Source organism: Pelobates fuscus, chromosome 3, assembly GCF_036172605.1.
Source record: "Pelobates fuscus isolate aPelFus1 chromosome 3, aPelFus1.pri, whole genome shotgun sequence".
NCBI lineage: Eukaryota > Metazoa > Chordata > Amphibia > Anura > Pelobatidae > Pelobates > Pelobates fuscus.
This window is the reverse complement of record NC_086319.1, coordinates 23,614,364-23,640,068: the sequence shown is the minus strand read 5'-3', so window position 1 is coordinate 23,640,068 and position 25,705 is coordinate 23,614,364. Positions and strand designations below refer to the sequence as shown.

The window sequence follows — 25,705 nt, the reverse complement described above, 5'->3', positions numbered from 1 at the left end:
CATTTGGGTACTTTGTCAGCTTGCGCTGTGCTAGGCAATGCTATCGGTAACCTGCTGTGAGCAATGTACGGCCCTCGAAAGAGACAGTTGGTGGCTGCCCAGTGCCTACTGTCGCTGGACCGCAGGAAGCGGACTGATTTTAATAAAGCGTACAAGGATACGGTTTGAGTTTCGCAAGCTGTGATATCAAATCATGATACATTGTGATTGTTTTGGAGTGCAGCGGAGTTCCCTTTTTGAAAACCAGGATATTGATACTTCCAGTTATCCAGCTGTTGTCCCATAATGCTTTGCAATTTGTAACGGAGTCAGTGGCTGTGTGGAATAATAGCCGTCAGATGTTGTTTATTTGACTTGTTAAATAGCATTGTTAAAAAAAAGTAATTGGTATCATGAAATAATAGATCATTATCTTTCTTTTCTCGTTTTTTATTTTATGGATAGAGAAAGCATATTATTCAGCTTCTCCTATTTTACTTATATTGATGCTGTTTGCTTAGGGGTGGTTTTTATTTTATTATTTTATTATAAATTTGGAGAATGTACAGCTTGAGTTCAGTGCTAACCCCAGCTTTAATGCATTAATGCATGTGGATGGAAATGAAGTATGTTTGGGTGCACGTTTTGTCATTCTTATATCGGGAGATGCTGGGATAATGCCAGCCTTGCATAGCCCTTTAAGCTGATTTGACATCGTATTTATGTAATATTATTTTTTATTCAAATCTAGTTACATTTTGTATTCATTTTATAATGTGACTAATTCTCAAATTATTGTTATATAATAATAACAAAATGTGTAACCAGGAAAGGTACATTCAAAGGTTAATGTTGCCTAACATCCAGGGGATGCTAATATTACCCAATTTCTACCTGTGAAAGAAGGGTTGAGGAATCTGAATAATTGGATTTGAACCTGCGACCCCCCCCCCAATGTTATGTAAAAAACAAAAGCACAACAAATGTTCCTTTAAAAGACACGACAGTTAAAGCGGCACTATCATGGCCGAATCCCATTTTTCTAACCCACCTCCCGACTCCACTACATCTAATTATCCCCCTAGCTACCTCCAAATTCCCCTAAACCCCCATATTACCTATTTTTTTTTTTAATCTTTTTTTTCTGCTCAGACCTAGGTCCCGGGCGCCCCAAATCTTTGTGTGGGTAGTTGAAGTCCCTGTGGGACACGTCATCTGCCCACACTAGATAGCGCTGTGAAATTCCTGCGCATGCCCAGTTAAACACTTGGGCATTCAAACAGGAATTTCATCTATTTATTCATTCATTCATTCGTCAGAAAGACGAATAAATAGAAATTTCAAACGAATGAACGCAGACCTCTTTGTTCGTTTGTTTGGTTCATTACAAGGAGGGAGCTACCGGAGCACAGCTCCCTCCTTGTAATATGTAAAAATAGAAGAGGCATGGAGCAGTGCTTCCCGACGCTATCTACACTCTCCATGCCCTCCCTCACTCTATGGGGGTCAATATGACCCCCATAATAGCTATGCCACAAGTAGCGGCATGTCTACTAATTGTCCTCCCCACCACGGCCAACACCCATGGGCAGCAGGTGGGGGTCCTAAATGAAAATGGGGGAACTATTGTCCTCCCCCTGGCCCCCACCCAAGAGTGGCGGGTAGGGGCCCTGAATGAAAAGGGGGGGAAACTATTGTTGTGCCCCCCGGCCCCCACCCATGAATGAAAATGAGTCCCTGAATGAAAATGGGGGGGACCAATCAGAGCACTCTGAGCCTAATTACAGGGCGTGGGAATGCTTTTTAAGCCTTTCCCCGCCCTGTGTAGCTCAGTCTACACCGTGGCCTCACCGGGTGAAGATTCTTTTTTTTACCGTCTGGATTTTTTTTTTTTTTTTGGCGCTCTGGTTTTTTATTTTATTTTCAGTTCGACGGGTATTAAGGATTTCTATTTGGTGTTTTTTGAGGCTGAAAAAAGTTTATTTTTTTAATATTTTTTAAAAGACATCAAATGCCAAGTTTGTTTTATTTACAGGTATTTAGTTTTATTGTTCCCCCCTCACTATTTTTAAGGTGAGGGGGGTAGGTAGGAATTTATTAAAACATTTTTGGGTGGGAGGTGACTAGGGGTTTGGGGACCCATAGTCACCTGGGCGGGAGGTTACATTTAGCCCCCACCCGCTGCCCATGGGTGGGGGCTGGGAGGGAGGACAATAGGTCCCCCCCTTTTCATTTAGTACCCCCATCCGCCACTCATGGGTGGGGGTTGCTAGGTCCCCCTTTCAGTTTAATAGCCCCCCCTCGCACAGCATGGGTGGGGACTCGGGAGTGGGGATACTAGTGGGGGGGTTTTGTTTTGTTTTTTTACAACAGTGAGCAGCCACAGACGAAATTTGGTAGTTTCGCCGGCCTTCTGTCTAAAATGACAGGACGTTCGCAAGATCATGGAGGAAAGGTAAGGATTGTGGGGAAATATCTCTGACCACAGGAAACTTTGCTCCTCCGCTGGTCAGAGATGGTCAGGCGTAGGAAACCTCTATAAGACAAAATAGTCCCTACTTTGTCTTATGTTTTAAAGAAAACTAGAGCAGACAGGAAGAAATGAAGAACAGATCCTGACAGAGGGAGAGAAGAGGAATCTATTGGGGAAAGGTAAGTTTGGCATGACAGTGCCGCTTTAATATAATATGATAACACACAATAATTTTAATTTATTAACCATATACTGTGCAACTTATAGTTTTCTCTTTTCAATTGGGGCGTGGGGTGAATCAGCGGACTATACGCTTATTAGTTCATAGTTTGGAAATGCATAGGGTCACGTTCCATAATGTTGCGATCATGTGTTTTTTACTATATTGGCCAAATTACATTTTCCAGAAACTGTAGTTCTTTCTAGAAAGTGTAGTTCAGAAGGCAAAACCTAAATCATTCTACATTAGATCCAAGTAGAATTCTCTATCACCTTCAGTTAATAATAATAGAATGGAATGACTCACTTGTGCGATTGTTGCAGGTGTGGAGAAGGAATAGATAGGACTAAGCGCAATGTGTACACAGTATTCAAGAATAGTAGTCCAACCATAACAGTTTATGCTGGAACAACACTGGGGCACTCATTGTACCATAACCACTACAACACGATGAAGTGGTTATGGTGCTTGTAAGAGTTTTTTAGACAAGTGTTTATGGACACCTCAGAATATCGGCCACAGTCAAGGTCAGTTAACCCCTTAAGGACACATGACGGAAATATTCCGCCATGATTCCCTTTTATTCCAGAAGTTGTCCTTAAGGAGTTAATGCAACAATAAATAACTTGATTTTTTTAGATTGAATTTTAACCCAGTTCTACACAGATTATCGTTTAGACGGGCTTATATAATGTTTGATAAGACTTAATTCATATATGCTTCTGTTTAAAGTGTCAAACACCTAATGAAAGACAAAGTGAATTTCAGGTCAATATTACGCTTATTGAGAATTCAAAGTAAGTACAAAGAGAATTGCACATTCGAGGCCAGAGTAGCCAAACTGAAAGCATAGCAGACTTAGAGGATTTCTTTCAATTCAACTATTTTGGCCTTAAATTGTAAATTCTCTTTCGGTTCACCTTGAATTCTCACTTTATTGACTATCCCTGTATATGTTTTGATCTATACACTTTGCCGAGGATTTTACCAGCACAATGTACAGATTGTATGTGTTCCACCTGAAGGTGAACTTGTCATCCGCACAATGTGTGAGTAATTACTTCATTTTTTATTTAACTGTAGCAAGTAGTGAAGGGGTGAAAAGTTCCCATGAGGATTAAATATGTTACCACACCCAGCACATAATCACGTCGCAGAACGCTAAAAGTAAATCTTGCAGAATGGGTTATAAGCCCTGCTGGCAGTAGAACTGAGATTAACCCCCAAAATATTATGTGGAATCGTTAAACATGCTGAAAAAACAGTCCCTGAACACATGGTGTATTTGTAACGGAAGTGTAGTCATTCTTGCACTTTGCTATCATTAACTAAAACTTGTGAAGGTGTCAGACTGCATACAGACGCCAAGCAGGGCTGTGTCAGCCACCTGTTCCTAAATGACTTGCCGAGCCTCCAGCTAGTAGGGATCTACTTCATAAGGCAATTGGGTGTGACATGCAGGGGGAGGGGAGATTTGTAACATGCAGAGGGGGAGTCTGTAACATGCAGAGGGGGAGTCTGTAACATGCAGAGGGGGAGTCTGTAACATGCAGAGGGGGAGTCTGTAACATGCAGAGGGGGAGTCTGTAACATGCAGAGGGGGAGTCTGTAACATGCAGAGGGGGAGTCTGTAACATGCAGAGGGGGAGTCTGTAACATGCAGAGGGGGGGAGTCTGTAACATGCAGAGGGGGGGAGTCTGTAACATGCAGAGGGGGGTAGTCTGTAACATGCAGAGGGGGGTAGTCTGTAACATGCAGAGGGGGGTAGTCTGTAACATGCAGAGGGGGGTAGTCTGTAACATGCAGAGGGGGAGTCTGTAACATGCAGAGGGGGGGAGTCTGTAACATGCAGAGGGGGGGAGTCTGTAACATGCAGAGGGGGGAGTCTGTAACATGCAGAGGGGGGTAGTCTGTAACATGCAGAGGGGGGTAGTCTGTAACATGCAGAGGGGGAGTCTGTAACATGCAGAGGGGGAGTCTGTAACATGCAGAGGGGGAGTCTGTAACATGCAGAGGGGGGGAGTCTGTAACATGCAGAGGGGGGGAGTCTGTAACATGCAGAGGGGGGGAGTCTGTAACATGCAGAGGGGGGTAGTCTGTAACATGCAGAGGGGGGTAGTCTGTAACATGCAGAGGGGGGTAGTCTGTAACATGCAGAGGGGGGTAGTCTGTAACATGCAGAGGGGGGTAGTCTGTAACATGCAGAGGGGGGTAGTCTGTAACATGCAGAGGGGGGTAGTCTGTAACATGCAGAGGGGGGTAGTCTGTAACATGCAGAGGGGGGTAGTCTGTAACATGCAGAGGGGGGTAGTCTGTAACATGCAGAGGGGGGTAGTCTGTAACATGCAGGGGGGGAGTCTGTAACATGCAGGGGGGGGGGTCTGTAACATGCAGGGGGGGAGTCTGTAACATGCAGAGGGAATCTGTAATTTAGACATGATGTTAAAAGCACTATTAACATGTTCATTATCTTATTAAAGAGATGGCTTGAAGGTCTTTGAATTGGGGAGGAGAATAAAATGGAAATTGAGTTCGAGGAAAATGTTTCCATTCTTTGAAATGAAATAGTTTTCACTTTACTTCAGCTCTGCATTACGTATTGGAGCCGTGAAATTACAGAGTCACCGTTACTCATGGCTGTTCTCACTGGAGAGTATTAAATATATAAGCGAACTGTCACTCCTCTGGACTCTACGCCATTGAATATAAATGTTAAAATCACCTACAACGTGTGTAAAAAAAAATAATTGTGCAATGCTTTTTACTTTTAAAATTTAAATTTAAAAAAGTAAAGATTAAAATGTAAAAAATAAATAAATATAAGAGATTTTGGAAAGGATATCATAACCCAGTTCAAGCAAGGCACAGCCAGGGCAAACATTGCAAAGGAAGAGAAGTAGATAAAAAAAAAAAAAATCTAGCAATTCATATCCCCCCTGTAGTTTTGACAACATACTCTATTTAAAGAGAAACTATAGTGCCAGGAAAACAAAGTTGTTCTCCTGGCACTATAGCATCCCCCCAGCCCACCACACCCGTGGTGGAGAAGAGGTTAAAAACCCCTTCTGTCACTTACCTTAGTCCAGTACCAATGTCCCCCGGTGCTGGCCAGGGTCCGTCTTCGTCCTTCCCTGCCGGCGCTTGCATTAGAATTTCCCCATAGGAATGCGTTATACAATGTTTTCCTTAGGGGTTTTGGGTGGTGATGGACGTTCCCATGCATAGCGTGAGGACGTCCAGTGTCTGGCAACTCAGTCGCCTAACAGCCCTGGAAAGGACCCGGGACAGTGCACCCAAACCACTTCATTGAGCTGATGTGGTCTGGGTGTCTATAGAGTCCCTTTAAATGAGTTCCAGTTTCCTCCTCCCCCCGAATTTTATTGATAACTCAAATCCAGCTGTTCTTTTTTCATTTAACATAGTAGCTGTTCAGATCTTCTCAGAGTTCGGCTAGCTTGTTGTGGGGAGGAATGAATCACTATTTCATGTTAATACTCTAGGTTTTGTTTTTGTTTTTTGCTGCCATTGTGTGTTATTTCATTATTGGTGACTTTGCATGGTGACTTTTGTTCTACTCTATCCCTTGGTTCTCATAAAAGTGTGTTATGTGTCAACAATATGCAATCCCTTGGTAGTTGATGTGTTGGCTACTGCCTACCTTTGCTCTTTTTGTTCATTTGTATTTGTTTTATTGCTGTTACCTATCTATATACCAGGAGGTCCCTCAGGAAGTCCATTTGGACGAAACGCGTAGGACCTGGTGCTATAACAGCTTATTTTGTATACTCTTAATCTTTTTAAATAAAGAAGAAATACTTTTTTACTCCACTTCCTGAGTCGTACTTCACCTTACTTGGAGCAGGAGCAGTGTTCACGCCCCCCAATGATATCAGGGGAGGCACCCTTGGGCGCAAACCATTCATCAATCTTGTGAGTTCTATTCTACTTAGCGCACTCATATTTTATCATACAGTGTTGCACTATTGTTTTATTTTATTCTTTGTAGATCTACAGCTGTATCCTCATTTTGCATATATCTATTCTTTGCTCTTTTTGAGCCTGGTTCAGGGCCGGACTGGCCCACCGGGATACCGGGAAATTTCCCGGTGGGCCGTCAGCACCTGGGGCCGGGCAGACACCTGGGTCTGCTGGCGGCCGCTGGGGGAGCTGCGCTGGCTCTGCTCTCCTGCCCCAGCGTGCAGCTGAATGAGACCGGGGCCGGAATATGACGTCATATTCCGGCCCCGGTCTCATTCAGCTGCACGCTGGGGCAGGAGAGCAGAGCCAGCGCAGCTCCCCCAGCGGCCGCCAGTACAAGTCCCCCAGCGGCCGCCAGTACAAGTCCCCCAGCGGCCGCCAGTACAAGTCCCCCAGCGGCCGCCAGCAGACCTCTCCCAGCGGCCGCCAGCACAGGTGCCCCTGCCCCAGCAGCCTCCTGCACTGCACGACCCCCTGGCAGGTAGGAGTAATGTGGGTCATGTTGTGTGTCTGTATGGTGTGTGTGTGTGTGTGTGTGTGTGTCTGTCTGTGTCATGGTGTGTGTGTCTGTCTGTGTCATGGTGTGTATCTGTATGGTGTGTGTGTCTGTCTGTGTCATGGTGTGTGTCTGTATGGTGTGTGTGTCTGTCTGTGTCACGGTGTGTGTGTCTGTCTGTGTCATGGTGTGTGTCTGTGTCATGGTGTGTGTGTCTGTCTGTGTCATGGTGTGTATCTGTATGGTGTGTGTGTGTGTCTGTCTGTGTTATGGTGTCTGTCTGTATGGTGTGTGTGTGTGTGTCTGTCTATCTGTGTCATGGTGTGTCTGTCCGTCATGGTGTGTGTGTCACAGTATATGTGTGTGTGTGTGTGTGTGTGTGTGTGTGCCTGTGCCTGTGTCATGGGGTGTGTGTCTGTCTGTGTCATGGTGTGTGTGTCATGGTATATGTGTGTGTGTCTGTCTGTGTCATGGTGTGTGTGTCATGGTGTGTGTATGTCTGTGTCATGGTGTCTGTCTGTCATGGGGTGTGTGTCTGTCTGTGTCATGGTGTGTGTGTCATGGTATATGTGTGTGTGTCTGTCTGTGTCATGGTATATGTGTGTGTGTCTGTCTGTGTCATGGTATATGTGTGTGTGTCTGTCTGTGTCATGGTATATGTGTGTGTGTGTCTGTCTGTGTCATGGTGTGTGTGTGGGTCTGTCTGTGTCATGGTCTGTCATGGTGTGTGTCTGTCATGGGGTGTGTATCTGTCATGGTATATGTGTGTTTCTGTGTCTGTCATGGTGTATATGTGTGTTTAAAACTAGTGTTTTTGCTCACCTTTTTTCCCACGCAGCGAGCTTGTCTCCCCTCAACTGGCCCTGCCTCTATGGCTGAAATCATCAAGCTTGATGATCTCAGCCAATCCAATGCATTGCCATTGGATTGGCTGCAAAACGTTACACCAATCAGCCTCTCCTCATTGAGATGCATTGAATCAATGTATCTCTATGGGGAACGTTCAGCACCAACAGAGTATGGAGGCCCTGAATGTAGGTGCAATGACACAGGAAGCACCTCTAGTGACCGTCTGAGTGACTGTCACTAGCGGTGTCACTTTGAAGCAATGTAAACACTGCCTTTTCTCTGAAAAATCAGTGTTTACGTTGAAAAGCCTGTAGGGACATGCATATATATATTACTCAATCATCTGTCATGGCAAAACATAGCCTTACATATTACATGCGACAATATATGGCGCAATGACTTATGGGGCTGGCATACATTTTTTATCCAGGGCTGCTTTGTATCCCCAGTCCGGCCCTGGCCTGGTTTACTGTACAGAATGAGAACTCCTCGCTTGTTAGAAGCTCAAAAAACTCTTGCTCATTGTTATCCGTACCTCACATTCACAATTGTAACCACCTGACCATTACCTAACAAATGAGAATGACCAATGAGTCCAGATGATATAACATTCACTAGCGGACATTCACAGGACCAGTTGTATAATGTGTACGCATGCCCTGTGAACTTTAATTAAAAAACCAAAACAAATCATTTAAAATCCAACGAGATTGTCTTTTTAATGTAAGGTGAAATTTGGGGAATGTACTTTACAACTAACTGAATGTCTTAAAAAAATAAATAAATAAAATACATTCAGACTCAGCAGAGGTGATTGACATCATTAACACAAATGTGGCACAAGTAGTCCCTTACATGATGAGTAACCGGATTTAAATCTCACTCACATGGCAGAGATTTGCAGATTGTATCTGAGAACACGTGATGTTTGCAGAGTTGCAAAATGTAGTCTGTTCCATTTTCTAAATATATAGAGCTAAATTTAAACCCAAACCACAGTGCAAAAAGAGCATGTAGCTGTGATTTCTAGGTCCATTTTAGGTTCAGATTGAATTAAACCATCCTCTATTGCCTCTGGCCTTTTCAAGTATTAAAAACAAAGTTTATGTGTTGAACATGAGTTGGGTGATGTTCTTATTAGGACAATATTTTCGATTCTGCAGATGTTGCATGTGCTGTCCGTCTAGCCATCTGTTGCATAAACCTGGTATGGTCTAGATTTATTTCCGTGATCAAAGAAGATGTGTTGGCATTGTAAGTGATTCTAGAAGCGATTGGGTAACTGTTCACGTTAAAGTAACTCAATAAGTTAAAATTTTACAAAGTTGCATTGGCGTAGTTTTGGCTTCAGACTGTTTGATATTAAACTGGATATGTTTTTAGTTAAGCACCGTCATGATCCCTCTTTTCTTTCCTGCTTTCTGTCTATTCTAAATTCTCTGACAATACATTGGTCCGTGAAAGGTAGACCAGCTTTGACCAACCAAGTAGCTAGCTATTCATGTTTAGCATAGAATAGATTATATTGTATTCTCTGAAATTATACAAATGAGCTCAACACCAGTGAGTCTTGACATTGCTATCCTGGTATTTTTCATTTCTTTTCCAAATGGGATACAGATAAAACCTACACAATTGGTGTGTCTTGGGGACTGGGTTGGGATTCAGTGCTCTCTCCTACACAATATATTTGGTATCCATTTTAGTTGACATGGTTCCTTTAAGATATATATCCTTTAGGGCCGAGGTACTATATTGTTGAAAAAGTCCTATGGACCACTAATCAATGGTTCTTCGTACATTTCTCTCTGAGCCCAGTTAGCCGTACACCTATCCTCATAAATTATAGTCTGTCCTTGTATATTACAAGTCCAAAGGTTACATTATTACCTTTACATTATGTTAGCTAGTGCTTTTGACTTTATCAGTATTTGCATTTACCCTGCTCCATAAGCACAACTTTTACTATCTTGAACACTTTATTTGACTTCTGATGTTGTGTGATGTTATTTTCCCATAATAAAAAAACAATATAAGTGAAAAGTCCAACAGAAACCATTCTAATATAGAGTGCTAGACCTAGGAATGACGCTAATAAATGGTTAGTCATTAAGGTGGACAGTCACAATACGACTCAATGGAGAGAAATATTATTTTGTAAACCGTATTCACCAAACACTCTTCTGGAAAGCAATCTACAGGCATCAAATGCGTAGGGACATAGATCAATATGTGGTAGCACTGGAGATAAGAACACAAAACAAATCAAGATAGTTCAGAACAATCCGTAGTTACGTGTTAATGTATACACGTTTCAGATTATTAGATTAAACTATACTCTCAATTCTGCCAACATGTCCAATAAAGTCCCTTAGTCTTTACCTTTGAAACTTTGCATGCATTTCACCATAAACAGACATCGGTAATGTAGGAACTGGAGAAAGCAGCAAGTAATCCAATATAATCTTGTTTGAAAATCACATGTTCCTCTTTTGAACAAGTGCCTTTAACTATGTTTTAATAACTGGAGCTTAGAACACGTGATGTTCTCCTGTAGGTCCCCTTAGGTTACCCCCCAAGATGTACATTTTTGTACATTTTTTAAAATTATTATTTTATTCCAAGGGACAGCCAAATCTCTGTCTCCATCTTTCAAACATCTGGTAGTGGCTTTACGATTCTTGCCAACACAGTTGTCTGATCACATAGCCTGGAGAATAAAATGTGCATTTTAGTAGAGGCAAAAATAAGTCCAAGATCTTGGCTCCAGTTATTCTTTAAGGACTCTTCGCTGTTTCACACATGGTCTTTGGGTGACCCTAAGTAACTGTTCCTGTAATTTGGCACCTATGAATATTCGCAGATCACTTAGTTGCACAGTAATGTAGGCTGAAAAGGGGCACATCAAGTTTACACTTTATGCTTCTTTTAATCTAAAGCAAACAAGCAAACACATTAGTTTAGAACTGTACCACAAAAAAGGCAAACTCTCCTTCCTTACTCCAATGTGGCAATTGGTCTCCTCTGACTATTAGTTTTTAATGCCCACATAATTACTGTTATAGTCCTACTTTACTACTTTGCCAAAAAAACATCCAGAACTCTGTTCTAGGTAAACTCTCCTTTCACCAAGTCTTGGTGGATGATCTTTTACAATGTGTACAGTCCTGTTAAAGACCAGGTCACCATAGAGCTGTTTACACATTCACTATAATTGTATAGTTCTGTTTGACCGAAGTTGTCTGCATTATGTCTTTAAACTAGTTTTCAATCCAAGAAAAGTATTTTTCATGTAAACAAACTCAATTTCAATGTATACATGTCTATGGTAATAATGTATATTTATCCATGTTTTACTTATTTTCAAAATGTATCTTTTATTTTTTTATTTTTTTACACTAACTAGAGAGTTGTGCGAGTCTCGTACACATTTCCTTACTGAGTTATGAGCAATTCTGTTTGTTTTGCTAAACTTCTAGTGCCAATGTTTTCTATGTGTTTCAATGGGTCCTTTAAACTGTCTCTTTCCAAGACTCCTGACAGATATGTGAGGGTATCCTGGACACTAAATCTCCTGTTGATTTAGAACTTAAAATGTTTAATAATTTGCATAGATCTACTCCTCACTGAAGGGGTTAAATCTTTGCGGAGAGACCTTCAATGGAGCTTAGTAAGGAAAGGAAGCATCAAACCACAGTTGTATTTGTTCAGTCATCATTAGGCCTCCCAATAGCAAACTATAAACACAGTTGGGATAACATCCGCCAAATACAAAAATAAACAGCCGTTGCAGGTGGACACATTCTATATTGTAGTTTCCGGTCTAGAGACCAACATATGTGCTGAAGATTGGTTTGTAGAATGTTTTTATTTATTTTTTCCCCAGACATATTGCCTCTTCCTTTGTCTTGTTTGTTCGTGCGATATTCTGTCTGATTTTGGTGACCTCACCGCGGTCACTGAGGCTTCAGTCAACGTTTCTCAATAATATGCAGCGTAGAATAACCCCTGTGTTCCATAGAGACAAAAACTAAAGAACCATCTTTTCAACAGCAGTTCGTCAGTAACTCCGTATTCTGCAGTACATCATAGAGCAGTGGTTTCCAAGCCAGTCCTCAAAGCACACCTACCAGTCCAGGATTCAGGGATTACCCAGTTGAGTCTAAGGTGTTTTTAGAAAGAAAGAAAAAAAACACCTTGACACAACTGGATAATCCCCGAATCCTGGACTTGTAGGCGTGCTTTGAGGCCTGGTTTGGAAACCACTGCTCTATGATGTACTTTAGGTTTTACCTTAGCGGCAAAGACTGGTTTGCTCATATTAAATTCTATAATGAACCAGACACACTGTCACATTGTAAGTCAAACTGTGTATTCTGGACAATGCATGTTTTTTTATAGGACAAAAGGTTGATATGACATGAGATAAACATTTACTAAGAAAGGTATAAATCCGAGATCAATGGCTGTTTCAAGAGATAAGAGGCATTAATTTGACTTCATTGTTCTGGATAATTAGCTGTGACACCTTAGAACAAACTGTCACCTTGAACTTTGTTTAACACATGCGAAGTAAACTAAAGGAGGGATTATTATGTTATTATTTATATAGCGCTAACAAATTCCGCAGCGCTTTACAGTTGGTGGACAAACACCATGCAAGACACTGAATTATAATAGTGTCATGTATGGGCACCACACATGGCACCACTTTGCCCAATTATCATGATCCAAATACAGCTGCTAACACACTGTGCCTTGTAGATGCTTATTGACCTATTGCACAACAGGACCTTCGTGTCCAGAATTTTTTCTTTAATGTTTAGGCCCAAAGAGCCTTATTGTGGGATTTTCCACAGGACACAAAAAGGGCTAAGCTTCCCATTTCTCTCTCTCTCTATTTTGTTTTTTTGGTTTTTTTTGGGGGGGGGGAGGTGGTACATCTTGGCAGTCCTATAATACCACTTAGCTGGGCTTGCCCATTTATGTGCTTTCCCCCACTGCATCCTGTCTTTGCAGTTTCCTTGCTCTGGGTTGTGGTGAAAATATCATAAAAGACTGGAGTTTTCTGTAGTTACAAATAATATAAAAATAGCCTAACTTTTCTTATTTGGCAAGCTGTCCCAACTGTAGCCGCACTCTTTCTTTTCTCTGTTATACTCTTGTTAAAGGGATTGTACAATCTTTTTCTCTTCTCCCTCCCATTCTCACCTTTCTGCCTTCTGTCTTTTCCCTTCTGCTACCCCTCTCTCCTCCCTTCCTCCCTTATCCCATCCACTCTTTTTCCTTCCGCCACTCTCTTTCCCCAATCTCTTCCATGCTTCCTCCAATCTCTACACTTTTGCCACCATTCCTCTCTTCTCCCTTCTCTCCTTTCCTTCTTTCACTTTTACTATCTATCCCATCCCCCTTCTCTATCCTTTTCACCCTTTATGTCTGTCTGTCCGTCCATCAAATTCAGCGGCCTCTGTTTCATTGTGGTTAGAGACTTCTGCTAACAAAGTTACCGCCGTATTTTCAATGAGGGAGTCGTCTACTAGAATCCAAATGAATAATTCCCCTCATTTCGAAATAGAGGAGAAAAAAACTGATGTTTAGAGAAATAATTTAGTTACATTGTGTGTCCAATTAATGGCAAACATGGCGCTTGATTGCTGAATGAGTTTGATTTGCAGAGCGCAAGTTTAACCTGAAATCATTATTCAGACTGCGACAAAAAAAGGCCTATGATTACAGCCTGCTGAAAAGGGTTAAAAAGTTATTATTTATAGTAATGATCCAGTTGTTAAGCGGAAACAAAAGCTTACACAAATATGAACCTAAAACGACCATTCATCGGCAGAAAGCCTTTTCAGAGCTGTTCAGAGGCTGCCATCGCTTTTAATAAGCACGTAGACTCGCAGACAGATGTGCCGTCGAAGCATTTGTTATAGCAGAATTTGAGTAACATGTAATTGCCGCTGTCTGGTTTCCCATAAAATTAAGCCACACATGTAAATGAAATATTGTGCGCCAGAATTGGATTGCTTCAAAAATATTTGAATACAAAAGGCATTGATTAAAAAGATCCGTTTGTTTCTGTCTTCGGAGTCATTTAAATAAATCACAAATTAAACGAAGTTATTCTAAACTATACAATGCATTTTTTTTAACACTTTGTTTTCATGCTGCTATGTTTGAGCAAAGGGCGGTACATTTCTAGTAAGTAACGGGGGTCTGTAGAGATTTCTTTGAGTGTGTTGTTTGGCGCTCAGTGTTAAAGTAGGCTGTTGGCTGAGAATCGTGTGTGATGGTTAACCAAGCATTGAACAGCTGCCTCTGTTGGTCACAGTGAGCTTGAATCCTTGCAAGGTTTGGTTTGTTTTAAACTCAATAGTGCAGTTGACAAGGGGTTACAAAAAAAGGCAAAGGGGCGTAATTGCATGCAACGCAAGTGTCTATTGGGCAACCCAAAAAACTAAATGTGACTTTGAGAAATGATATATTTTAACTCGAAGGTTAGACTGTTGTAATGTATTTAATACAACTAAGAACCTTTGTGAAAAAGTTGATCAGTGTTAAGGAAGCTCCATTTTTTGTTAAGAGGACGACGTTTATTTCAATATGCATGTTACCTGTACGTCATGATTCAGTAATCAGATGGCTCAATGTAGTTTCAATCGATGGCACAATGTGGACTTGGTTTATCCTGAAGCAAAACGAGCACATACAAAATAGTATCTGAATAATTATTCCATATAATCCCATTTAAACTTTAACAGATAATCAAATCTAGTTCTCTTCCATAAAGTATGACCAGCAAGCAACAGACCTTTGATCAGCCATAAGCAATTGCCACCACGGATTTAAAACCACAAGTCATTTCTTTCCATGTTCCATCTGATCAGCTCATATCATAAGTGGACATCAGCCATGTACCTTCATAGAGTTATGCAAGAGAATCTATTTGTGGGAAAGTTTTGTTGAATATTTTAGGACTGTGGAACCTTCATGCACACACCACGTGAAAAGGTGAAAGTTAATTTCTTCTCTCTGGCCTCGGAGCCAAGAACAAATATCTCTGGCCAGATTGAAAACTCATGAGACTTAAAGGGACACTATAGTCACCAGAACAACTACAGCTTATAGACACTGAACTTTCCCCATAGAGATTCATTGATTCAATTCATCTCTATGAGGAGATGCTGATTGGCCAGGGCTGTGTTTGAATCGTGCTGGCTCTGCCCCTGATCTGCCTCCCTGTCAGTCTCAGCCAATCCTATGGGGAAGCACTGTGATTGGATCAGGCTACCACTTCTGATGATGTCAGCAGACTGCTTGTTTTTCTGAGTCTAACAGCTTGCAGAGTTACAGCTTCAGGCTTGAATACAGTAAGATTTAGCTATATTTATGGAGGCAAGGGGGGTTAGATGGTGGTTTTAACACTATAGGGTCAGGAATACATGTTTGTATTCCTGACCCTATAGTGATCCTTTAAAGGAAAACTATAGAGTTAGGAATAAATTGTATTCCTAACAGTATAGTGCCCTCTGGTCCTCCTCTCTCGAACCCCCCTGCGGGCAAATAAAGGCAATAACATTTTATTCACTTGTCTGATTCCAGTGGCAGATTCCCTCGGCACTGGGTCGCACTATGCCTTCTACTCTATCATTCGATTGGGGTGCCTAATGCTCATGCGTTACGACGCGTGTTAGGTCTTCTCTATAGGAAAGCATTGCCTCAATATTTTCCTATGGGGTTTTCTCATTCTCTGCATGAGGACGTCAAGCGTCGTTTCACGGAGTCAAACTGTGTGAAACTCCAGGAAGCGTCTCTAGTGGCTCTCTGGAAGACTGCCACCAGAGGCAGTCTTAGCACATTGCAGGATTAAGTGACAGGGACATTTACATTGCCAGACTAAGGGGGACAGGGACACGGCACCCAAACCACTTAAATGAGATAACGTGGTCTGGGTGCCCATAGTGTCCTTTTAAAATTACTTTCTCAGAATATTTATGTGCTAAAAAAATTTTGAAGATACATTTTTTTTTTTTTTTTTTTTTTAATCCTGTTTTTCTATTGCGAATGATAAGTGATAAAGTAAAAGATCCCTTGTGGAGAAACACAATTGGGGTTAGTTACTAAAATGTGAATTGAAATTTGGAATTCATAGTCCATTGCAAGTTATAGAACAAAATTGCTGAAATAGAAATTTTCAAAAAAATGTACTTTGTTTTCAAGTTTAGTTATTTTGGGCTAAAATGGAATTCCTGGCAATACTCACTTTAGTAACAAGCCCTGTTTGGAGTCCAGAATCAAGTCTTTCCATGCAGTTGAATATTCTGGTGCAATTGAAATGAATAACAATGTTTGCCCTAATTGCTCCAGTTGGGAGATATGTTTGGCTATAAAGTTAAAGAAACCTTAATTCTGGAAGTCCCCTTAGACTTTCGGCAGTGTCAGCCACCTGATGCACATGATTTACAGAAAACAAACACCAGTTCTCTCCATCTGCATGGGAAGACTAGAAACCAGTTGGTAAAGTGTTGGAATGTGTGGGTAATTGGATACACTTGCACTGAGTCATGTCTCTGGGATTCTTTGTTTTCACTTTCACATTGCCCTCCTGATAGACTCAAAATGGCCGAGAGGCCCTTTGTCCTTCCTGTAGATTGTTCGATTTATTTATTTATTTATTTTTCTCTGACTGACTGGTTTTTGGATTTTTTTCCCCCCCGAAGATATTTTAAAATATGAGTGGGAGAATTGGACAGCTTTTGTTTATCATCTAAAGATCGACATCTGCTGTACTTCAAAGGGCATTTCATAAGCAGTCTGGAGCAAAAATCTACAAATCTGAGTAATCCTTCTAAGAGGATAAACTAAATTCTTTCTTGTTTTTTTTTTTTTTTTTTTAACGGTATGTTTATAGGGCATCGGAACATCTTTGTAACAATGACATCAAGTCGGATTTTGTTTTCTCAGTAGATTGTTTCAACTTCTGCCTGTTTTAAAGCCATGTCAATAAATGTTCTTAAAGAGGCACTGGCTTTAATGATATTTTTACACGACCAAATAGCTAAATGAAATGTACTATAGGTTGTGATATTTTTATTTTTAATTTTGTATTATCTCATTACTTTTTCATTCTAACTTAAATGCTGTGAACTCCAGGGACAGCATGCAAATCATTGGGCAGTAAAGTTTATCCTACAACACTGAAATACAGCGGAGGCAAGTCCATTTTTTGTTTAATCGCCCCAATTAACTCTGTGCTAACTGGGGTGAGGTTACAAGGGACTGTTCCTTCTGTGACTGGGACAATATCTGCCTGCTCAGATTGTATATAATATTTTTAATGATTTTTTTTCCTGCAAATTTGTACAAGAATCTAAGTAGACATTGCCAAAACCACAACATATAGGCAGATGGTTAATTTAGGGGTTAGAAAAGTAACAACTATTCCGATTTTATTTTTGATTGGCACTGGATAAGCGACAATGAAAATTACTAGTGTATGTGTTTTATATATTATGAATTTCCGACAAAACCTGCACCTATACCAGCAGATGTTGGTGAACTAGTTATCCTATGATGACCAGTCTACCTCTTTAATCTATAAGGTAACTCATTGAAAGGAGCGATATAGAAAAGTCATACATTTGAAATATCTCCATAAAGACATGCATTGGAACATATAAACAATGTAACCAGTGACATAACACCCCCCTTGGTTTTAAAACGTAACTTTACAATGTTCATGAGGTAATTGTAACATCAAACCCTCTGCATGATGTCAGTCTGATATTGGCTGCCCTCTTCTGACCCGCTGTTTGCGAGGGTATATAGCCGCCATTAAACCGTGCTCTCTCATTGGTTGTATAACTCAGAGATATGATTTAATCAGAACACGGCGGAGCAGGGGAAAGTACATCATTAGCTTAACACTCAAACAGTCACTGGAAAATTCCTCAATTAATTACTTCTAAATTGGAAGCGATGATTGTGTGTGTTACAGAAATGTTAACATTATTTCCTCTTGTGGGAGTTACAATAATAATCAGAAAATACAATTTTTTATGTTTTTTTGTTTTTGTTTGTTTTTATACATTTTTAGTTTGCTGACCTTGGCAGGGTAAATGGCAAAGTTCCAACTCCATTAATTGATGATGTTAGTCTGTCTCCGTAAAATGCCCGTCTTTAAACCTCCTGTAAATGTGAACTTGGAAGTTAGTGCTGTAGGATAAAAGTTTCTTGGAATGCTGGGTTAATTGGAAAGTACTTTGTACTTGCGTGCCGAACTACAAGAAGGCCGTGATTTCAGAGAAGTGCGTGTAAAATATATAGGAGGGGTTCAAAAGTTCAACCATAGTATTTAAAGGAAAAAAGAATGTTGAAAGGTATATTTAGTTTCAGTAAACAATCTGTACAGAGTATTCCGGTATTATGTAAAATACGATAAGGCAGGGATGACAAAAAGTAGACACCGCCCTCCATTTTGTAGGATTAAAACTCCCATGATGCTCTCCCAACGTTCTTAATGATACTGCAAAAGAAAAAGATGCTTGTGCACTCAGTGTTTATAGTCAGCAGACTTTTATTGGGAGAAAGGAGTAACCCAATGTCCTTCACTCAGACTCCGTAAAACTCCGGGGGGAAATGGGAAAACCCTAAAATTCTGAGAGCGACCATAATCCAAAAACAATCGGAAAGAAACAAAAGGAAATGGGCATAGGGGTCCAACACCAGTAGGATTTGGGAAGGAAAACTAATAAGTAGGAATACGTTTATTATTAGAATAATTGCCAATGGGCTGACTAAACTATACATCTTCTAAAACTGCATAAATGTAAAGTGTGAAGTACCAGTGTGGAAAAAAATAGTAACTGCAAAATAAAAAAAATGCCTATCAATGTAAACGGCAATAAGACTGGCTTAGACTTACTTCTGGTCTATCTGTTACTCACCATGGCAACAGGTGTATAATGTAATGGGCAAAAGGTGAGCACTGTTCTAAGCTTAATGAATATGTTTAAACCGGAAAAGGGGTGGGTGGTTGTTTTTTTTTTTTTGGGGGGGGGGGGGGTAGGGGGTTGTGCTCCCATGCATCATTATTGTTACAGTTTATTGAAGGTACTAAGAATGCTTTCCAAGCACTATAAACACTGCATGCCATGCTAGTAGGCTATGGATGCTGTCCCTCTGTTCTAGGTAACACTGGTTTTGAGCAGTTTGACCAAAACAATAATCCATGTTTGGATGGCATTGATGAACAGAGTGTGACAGTTGACATTCTCGACCTATCATTGCAGTCTAAATATGGATGATATTGATATTGCTAATGCAGAAGTGGAACTTCCTCATTAGAAAGCTGATGAGCAAGGGGCCGGGCCACGGATGCCTCAGCGACCACCACTTTTCCTCAAACGGTAAAAAAAAATGGTTTGATTCTGAAGCAAGGAACTGGGCCCAAACCAAACTAACATGGCATGTACTGGTCATGGTGTTTTAGTCTGCCCTTTTAAGGTGTGCCAAGGCTAAAGGAGGGGTCCTTATGGTGTTTGGCAAACTTTATCATGCTTTTTGAAAAAAATAAAAACATAACGGAAGGACAGATGCTTATTGGTTGATCAGCTGACGCTTTTGTCCAATCAGTGAGCGGCAGGATCGGTATTCTGGTTCTGCTTTTGCTTTTTCAACAATTTCAAAATAGCATAATATTCCAGCATATGCAAATTCTCTATTATTATTATTATTTTTTAATATATATATATATATATATATATATATATATATTTGGCTTGCTTTTATAATTTGTTTATTTTTTTGCCAAGATGAAGTGTATCTTGTCAGATTTTATCATTTATAAGCGAGAGATTCACATTCATTTAAAATGCTACTGAATCTTGTTTGAAAGAAAAGGGCATATTGTTGCTTTTTAGAATGTAGAACAACTATTCAGGAAACAGAAATGGAACAAAGTGTATTGATGCTTGAAAATAAAAGAACTCTCAAGTGATCAGCAAATATTGTAACAGCAAAGAAAACATACCACCTACACATCGGGAATGGAATAATCGAACGTTATGGTGGCAGGCCTCGAGATCTGCATTGAATGTTTTACTCAAAATTGACTTTTTAAGCATTGACTGTTCTTATTATTCACTGAACTAAGAAACTATTGTTCTGCACGCTGACATTTATTCTGTCTGCTTATTCAATTTAAATGAGAACGCCCACCATAATAGTCAGTAACTTCTCTGCCAGTCAAACCATTGAATAGAACGTTGAAAATCATGCTGTTTGTATATGTATAGTAAAGGTTTAGGAACTTGCATCATTGTCCAGTTCAGACAAGGCAAAGTCAGGGCACACAGAGGAAGATGAGAACTAGAAACGCTGTTTCATTTCTCTCTATACGGACGGCCAGGTGCAAAGGACAGAGCTTATAACAATGACTGACAGGGAGCTAACATGTAGGCGCCCAGTTGCAGTAAAATTAAGTGTGAACTTTTATTAGATAGATTTATAGATTTGTTGAATATAGGGATAAATAAACCTAATTGAAAATCCAGGGAACTGGCAGCTCTCGGCTGGAGTTGGCTCACGGTTTTAAAGGATTACTTCGAGCATCATAAATGCTATAGCCCAGTGTAGTAGTTCTGATGCCCCATGTACGCTGGCATCGTATCCTGGTAATAGGGCTAATCGTTTTGAATGATTTGCCTTTTTATTGGTTCCCTCGCCAGGTCTCATCTGCATCAGGCTAAAGACATCCGCCTTTTACACAGCGGCAGAAACCAGATTCGGATCCTGCTGTTCAGTCATTGGCTGAAGGCATCAGCTGATCGAATGAATGTCGGTGCATAGAGATATGCACAGGATTGACGTTGGTCAGCCTGGAACTCTTGTCCTAGATTAGGTAATGGCACCCTATTGATGCTACTACAGGTGGAGTTAAACTGCAAATCACTGAAGTGATCATTTTGCTTAAGATAACCCTTTAATGTTCTACATATGTACTGAACACTGTAGCAGTTTAGTCATTTTGGAGTGTTCATTTAAATCTCCCTCTCTCTCCCTCTCTCTCCCTCTCTCTCCCTCTCTCCCTCTCTCTCCCTCTCTCTCCCTCTCTCTCCCTCTCTCTCCCTCTCTCTCCCTCTCTCTCCCTCTCTCTCCCTCTCTCTCCCTCTCTCTCCCTCTCTCTCCCTCTCTCTCCCTCTCTCTCCCTCTCTCTCCCTCTCTCTCCCTCTCTCTCTCTCTCTCTCTCTCTCTCTCCCTCTCCCTCTCTCCCTCTCTCTCTCTCCCTCTCTCTCTATTTTATGTTTTTATCATATATGAAGGGTTTTTTGGTTTAATTTTCATAAAATCAAACATACATATTTATTATTTGTTGTATTTTTCTCAAATACATTTTGGTGTATATTGTGAGGATATTTAGGTGTGTATGTAGCTATAGGTAACTAAGTTAATCTCGCTGTTTGTGTGTGTGTAAATATATATATTTTTTACAGCAATAGTTACAATATTGAAGACGAGTAACTGTCTCATAGTCTGAGGGTGATTGTTAATTCTCTGTCTGTATCTGTAACATGCTTCAAACATTGAGCAGAGCCAGTGACTTTAAACGACACAATTTACCATGATAATGAGCAGCTCTGTATCTGCCTATGACTGACATAACCATTAGACAAGGGCTATTTAGCTTTAGAACGGTGTGCGCCAAGCTTTGCTGCGGAACGAAAACGGTTTATGGTATAAAACAACATCTGCAGCCAGCCCGTCTCCGGGGAAGCTCATATGCTGTGTGATGTGTGGGGTAAAATATGTTTCCCTTTTATCGGGCCCATTGTGAAGTCACGGCGTGACCTGCAAGAGATCTTTTATTTTGATGGTATAGCTGTGGAGTGAAAATGCTTACTAAGCAGTGTTCCAATCGATGGAGAATGTACTTACTGAGTTAGTCTCTGAGCCAGCTCCGGATGTTTGTATTAAATAGTTTGTTTAGAAGTTCCATTTGTGAGTCTGCATTCGTGATCACTGTTTTGATGGTATTTATATGGATGTATTGGGTAATCCTGTAGTGTGGTAAAGGGGGGCATATGGAAATTAAGAACCTTCTCTATGTGACTTTTTCAGTTGTTCTAGACTCCTCTGTATGCTTTCTCTTTAAATTTAACGCACACCGTTAACAAAGTTGCTGAAATTGTACAACGCTATGGAATTTGCTGGCGCTATATAAATAATAAAATAATAATAATGAAATAAAGATGGTTGTATAGTGTGTTTATCAAGGGCAATTGCAATGATTATTAATCGAGGATGTTTAAAGGGCCACTACAAGTGATATAACACCCTATGACCTTTGGTTCATCTCTTAATTTACACAGTTCTTATTATTATTATTATATTATTTATAGAGCGCCGTCAAATTTCGTAGCGCTTTACAGTGGGTGGATGAACAGACATGTAATTGTAACCAGACAAGTTGGACGCACAGGAACAGAGGGGTTGAGGGCCCTGCTCAATGAGCTTACATGCTAGAGGGAGTCGGGTAAAATGACACAAAAGGTATAGGATAGTATTAGACTAATGACAGTTGCAGAAGAGGAATCAGTCGGGAAGCAGTTCCTTAAAACTACTTTATTTTGCAAACCTGGCTTTAGCTATTGTACTGCCTCTACTCCCTGTGTCCTCGTAGGAGGATTGTATTCTTATAAATGGGGAACACTGAGAGTAGGGTAAGTGGCTAAACCTACCTTTACAGGAGGAATAGGGAGCAGTGCTTCAGGTTTAGAGTTTAGCACATGAACTTACCATTTCAAATGTTTGTGTATTTATGATGTTAAAATGGTAATTCATCTCAATCCTCGAAGAAGCTGTAAGCGTTTAAACATATTGTATGTTTGCTTTGTTTCATTTACACGTGTGTGTGTGTCCTAACCCAACAGAAAGCTTGAAAGGTTGTTAGAAGCCGTTTTGCATTAAGAATCGAGTTTGGGACGTAGGATTTTCGTAGACAATGTTACAGGCAGACTGTGCACATTCCAAAGCTTCCATTCAAAGAACATGTTGAAACATGAGAACATTTCATTGTAACTGGTGTACTACTGGATGAGAGACCTTGAGAATTTCTTCTTTTTTTTTTTACATTTTGGCGTCTGTTTTAGGCAGCTTTTCCAGTTGTTATAAGCTGGCTAGGAGGGTATCCCATATATGCATATTTTAGAAATTCTGTTCACTGATTTCACCTAAAAGCACATACTGGTAGTAATGTAGGGGCGGAATTCTGAAAGTCTTTATCCATACGGATTCTGCCAATCCGCGGATATCCGATACATTTATTACCACTTAACTTCATGATGGTCTGTATCATCATAGCAAGCAGATCCTATTCCAAAAAGAACAGTAGGGCTGTACAGATAGCGTTCCATATTGGTCTATACAGTATACATGTTGGCGTGCATGATATACAGAGGCAACAATATTGATGACTGCATTATGTAGCATTTTATTATGAAGAAGTTAAATTAACATTGGGTCTGGCTGTATTGCCTCTCCCACACCAGGTACCTGAATGAAGACATGTCTATGAATGTCATTTGCTCACGTGCTGAGTAGCCTTTATTTTTTCCTCCCTCCATCACAGTATTTATTGCCTTTTCCGTGTTTTATAACAGTTACTATATTTTCTACTATTTTTTTTTTTTTACTAATTTAATCTGTTTTTAATTCATGCAGACTGAGCCGCCAATTGCTTTTTTTTTTTTTTTTTTTTTTTGCTTCAAATTATCCATAATTAGACTATTTTTGTCAAAATGTCACCTGCTGATTGAAACGTTTTTCCTCTCTTTTTTTTTTTTTATAAATGAATTATTTTGGGTTTTTCTTTGTCAGTCCAGTTTAATGATTGAATGCAGACGTGAATTTTTGCTATATAAAGGGATGTTGTCATGGAGAAACAGATTTTTTTTTTTTTGTGTGCGTTTCTGTATACAGTTTAGTATATTTTGACTGAGCTATTTATACCTGTGTGCTAAATAACCCGTTAACAATACTCCATGTTGTTATAAGGCTGGGAAGAAGCAGTGCTATAGAGCCTAAACCAAAGTAAAATAATAAAGCGAAATGACAGTAAATTTCACAGCTCCACGTGAACCCATTCCTGTAGAACAATGAACAGGTGCAGAGAATACTGTGACTTATTTTGTGTAATTTAATTTGAGAATATTGGAGAATAGTAGCAGTACCCCCTACAGGTAAATGACATTCTAATCCCGCAACACATTGTATCGTCACTAGAAAATGTATTTCCATAAATCGGTTTAAAGCAGTAATGCAAAAAATATTATCATCTGAGCTACCTGGTATCTGAACAGGACAGGCTGTAAAGAACAACTGTGAAGACCCAGGACCAGACTGGTTTAATAACCGAATATAAAAAACGGACAGGCAGTGTAAAGAGCAAGGACCAGTCTGGGTCAATTACATAGTATCAGAACAGGACAGGCAGTGTGAAGAATCAGGGACATACTAGGTTTTATAACCTGGTGTCAGAACAGGACAGGCAGTGTGAGCAGTAAGGACCAGACTGGGTCAGTAACAGAGTATCAGGACAGGCAGTGTGAACAGAAAGGAACGGGATGGGACAGCAACTTGATATCAAAGTAGGACAGGCAATATATTTATCTGAAAAGCTCAGGCAGTATGTGTATAAAGGAACAGGACAGGTCTGCAGCTAGGTATCAGATGAGACTTGCACTCAAGAACAGACAGAAGCCAATAGCACTGGACACATCCAGATTGCAGAGATGGTTTCATATAGGAAGTGCCTTGCCGTATAGAGGAATAAGACAGGTAATACCTATATTTGGTGGGGCTATAATACTACCTTCAAGTTTGAGACAATGAAGACATGCACCGGCGTGATAACGGAAGGTGGCCATAGCACTCTAGAGATAAAGGCCACAGAACATATCAAAAGTAAGCCAATATTAAAGGGACATTCCGGTCACTATAACAACTTTATCTACATTAAGTTGTTATGGTGCCAGGAGGACCCAGGGAGCACTTTTACCTTAAGGGATTAAACCATTCTCGCTGCTGATTGCCTGAAAGCGGTCAGCTGATGCTCTAAGCCAACCAGTGACTTCCCATTCATAAAACTGGCTTAAAAAGAAACTTACCATTTTCAACCCAGTTTTTTCAATGGGGAGTCACTGATTGGCTGAGAGCATCAGCTGACAACTCTCTGCTTATCAGTATCACCCCTCCCCTCCACCTGGGGCCTCCTGGCACCATGAAAACTTCATTTAGAGAAGTTGTTTTGGTGACCGGGGTGTCCCTTTAAAACAAGGCTGTCCTTAGTTAGGGAATGACTGCACTTGTTCTGTACATTGCTCTATGGATACATTGTAAGGAACCAAATGTAGTGTTGAGTACAACATGAAACTTCGTTAACTGCAAAAACAAAACAAAAAAACTGGATGTTAAAGTTAGTTTTTGTTTCCAACGTCCTTGTGATTTAGCTATATTCCTATTTATTTCAAGATTATCTTTCACGCCAGCTGCATTGGTGCTATGTAACAGGATTGTTCTTACCCAATCCCCAAGTATTTTAATGTGTTTCCTAAACCGGTTTGTTCTCTTTGCTAACAGCGCTGACATTGATATTGATTGTGATAGCTAAATGACCTCCTGCTAGCATACTAAGGTCACCACCCCCAGCCC

The 25,705-nt window shown here is 40.4% G+C and overlaps 1 protein-coding gene across 2 annotated transcripts in view; it reads left to right on the top strand.

Moving 5' to 3' along the window:
• The window catches only part of PLXNB2 (plexin B2), a 201,527-nt gene that overhangs the window by 82,549 nt on the left and 93,273 nt on the right, over positions 1 to 25,705 (top strand). The window lies entirely within an intron of this gene.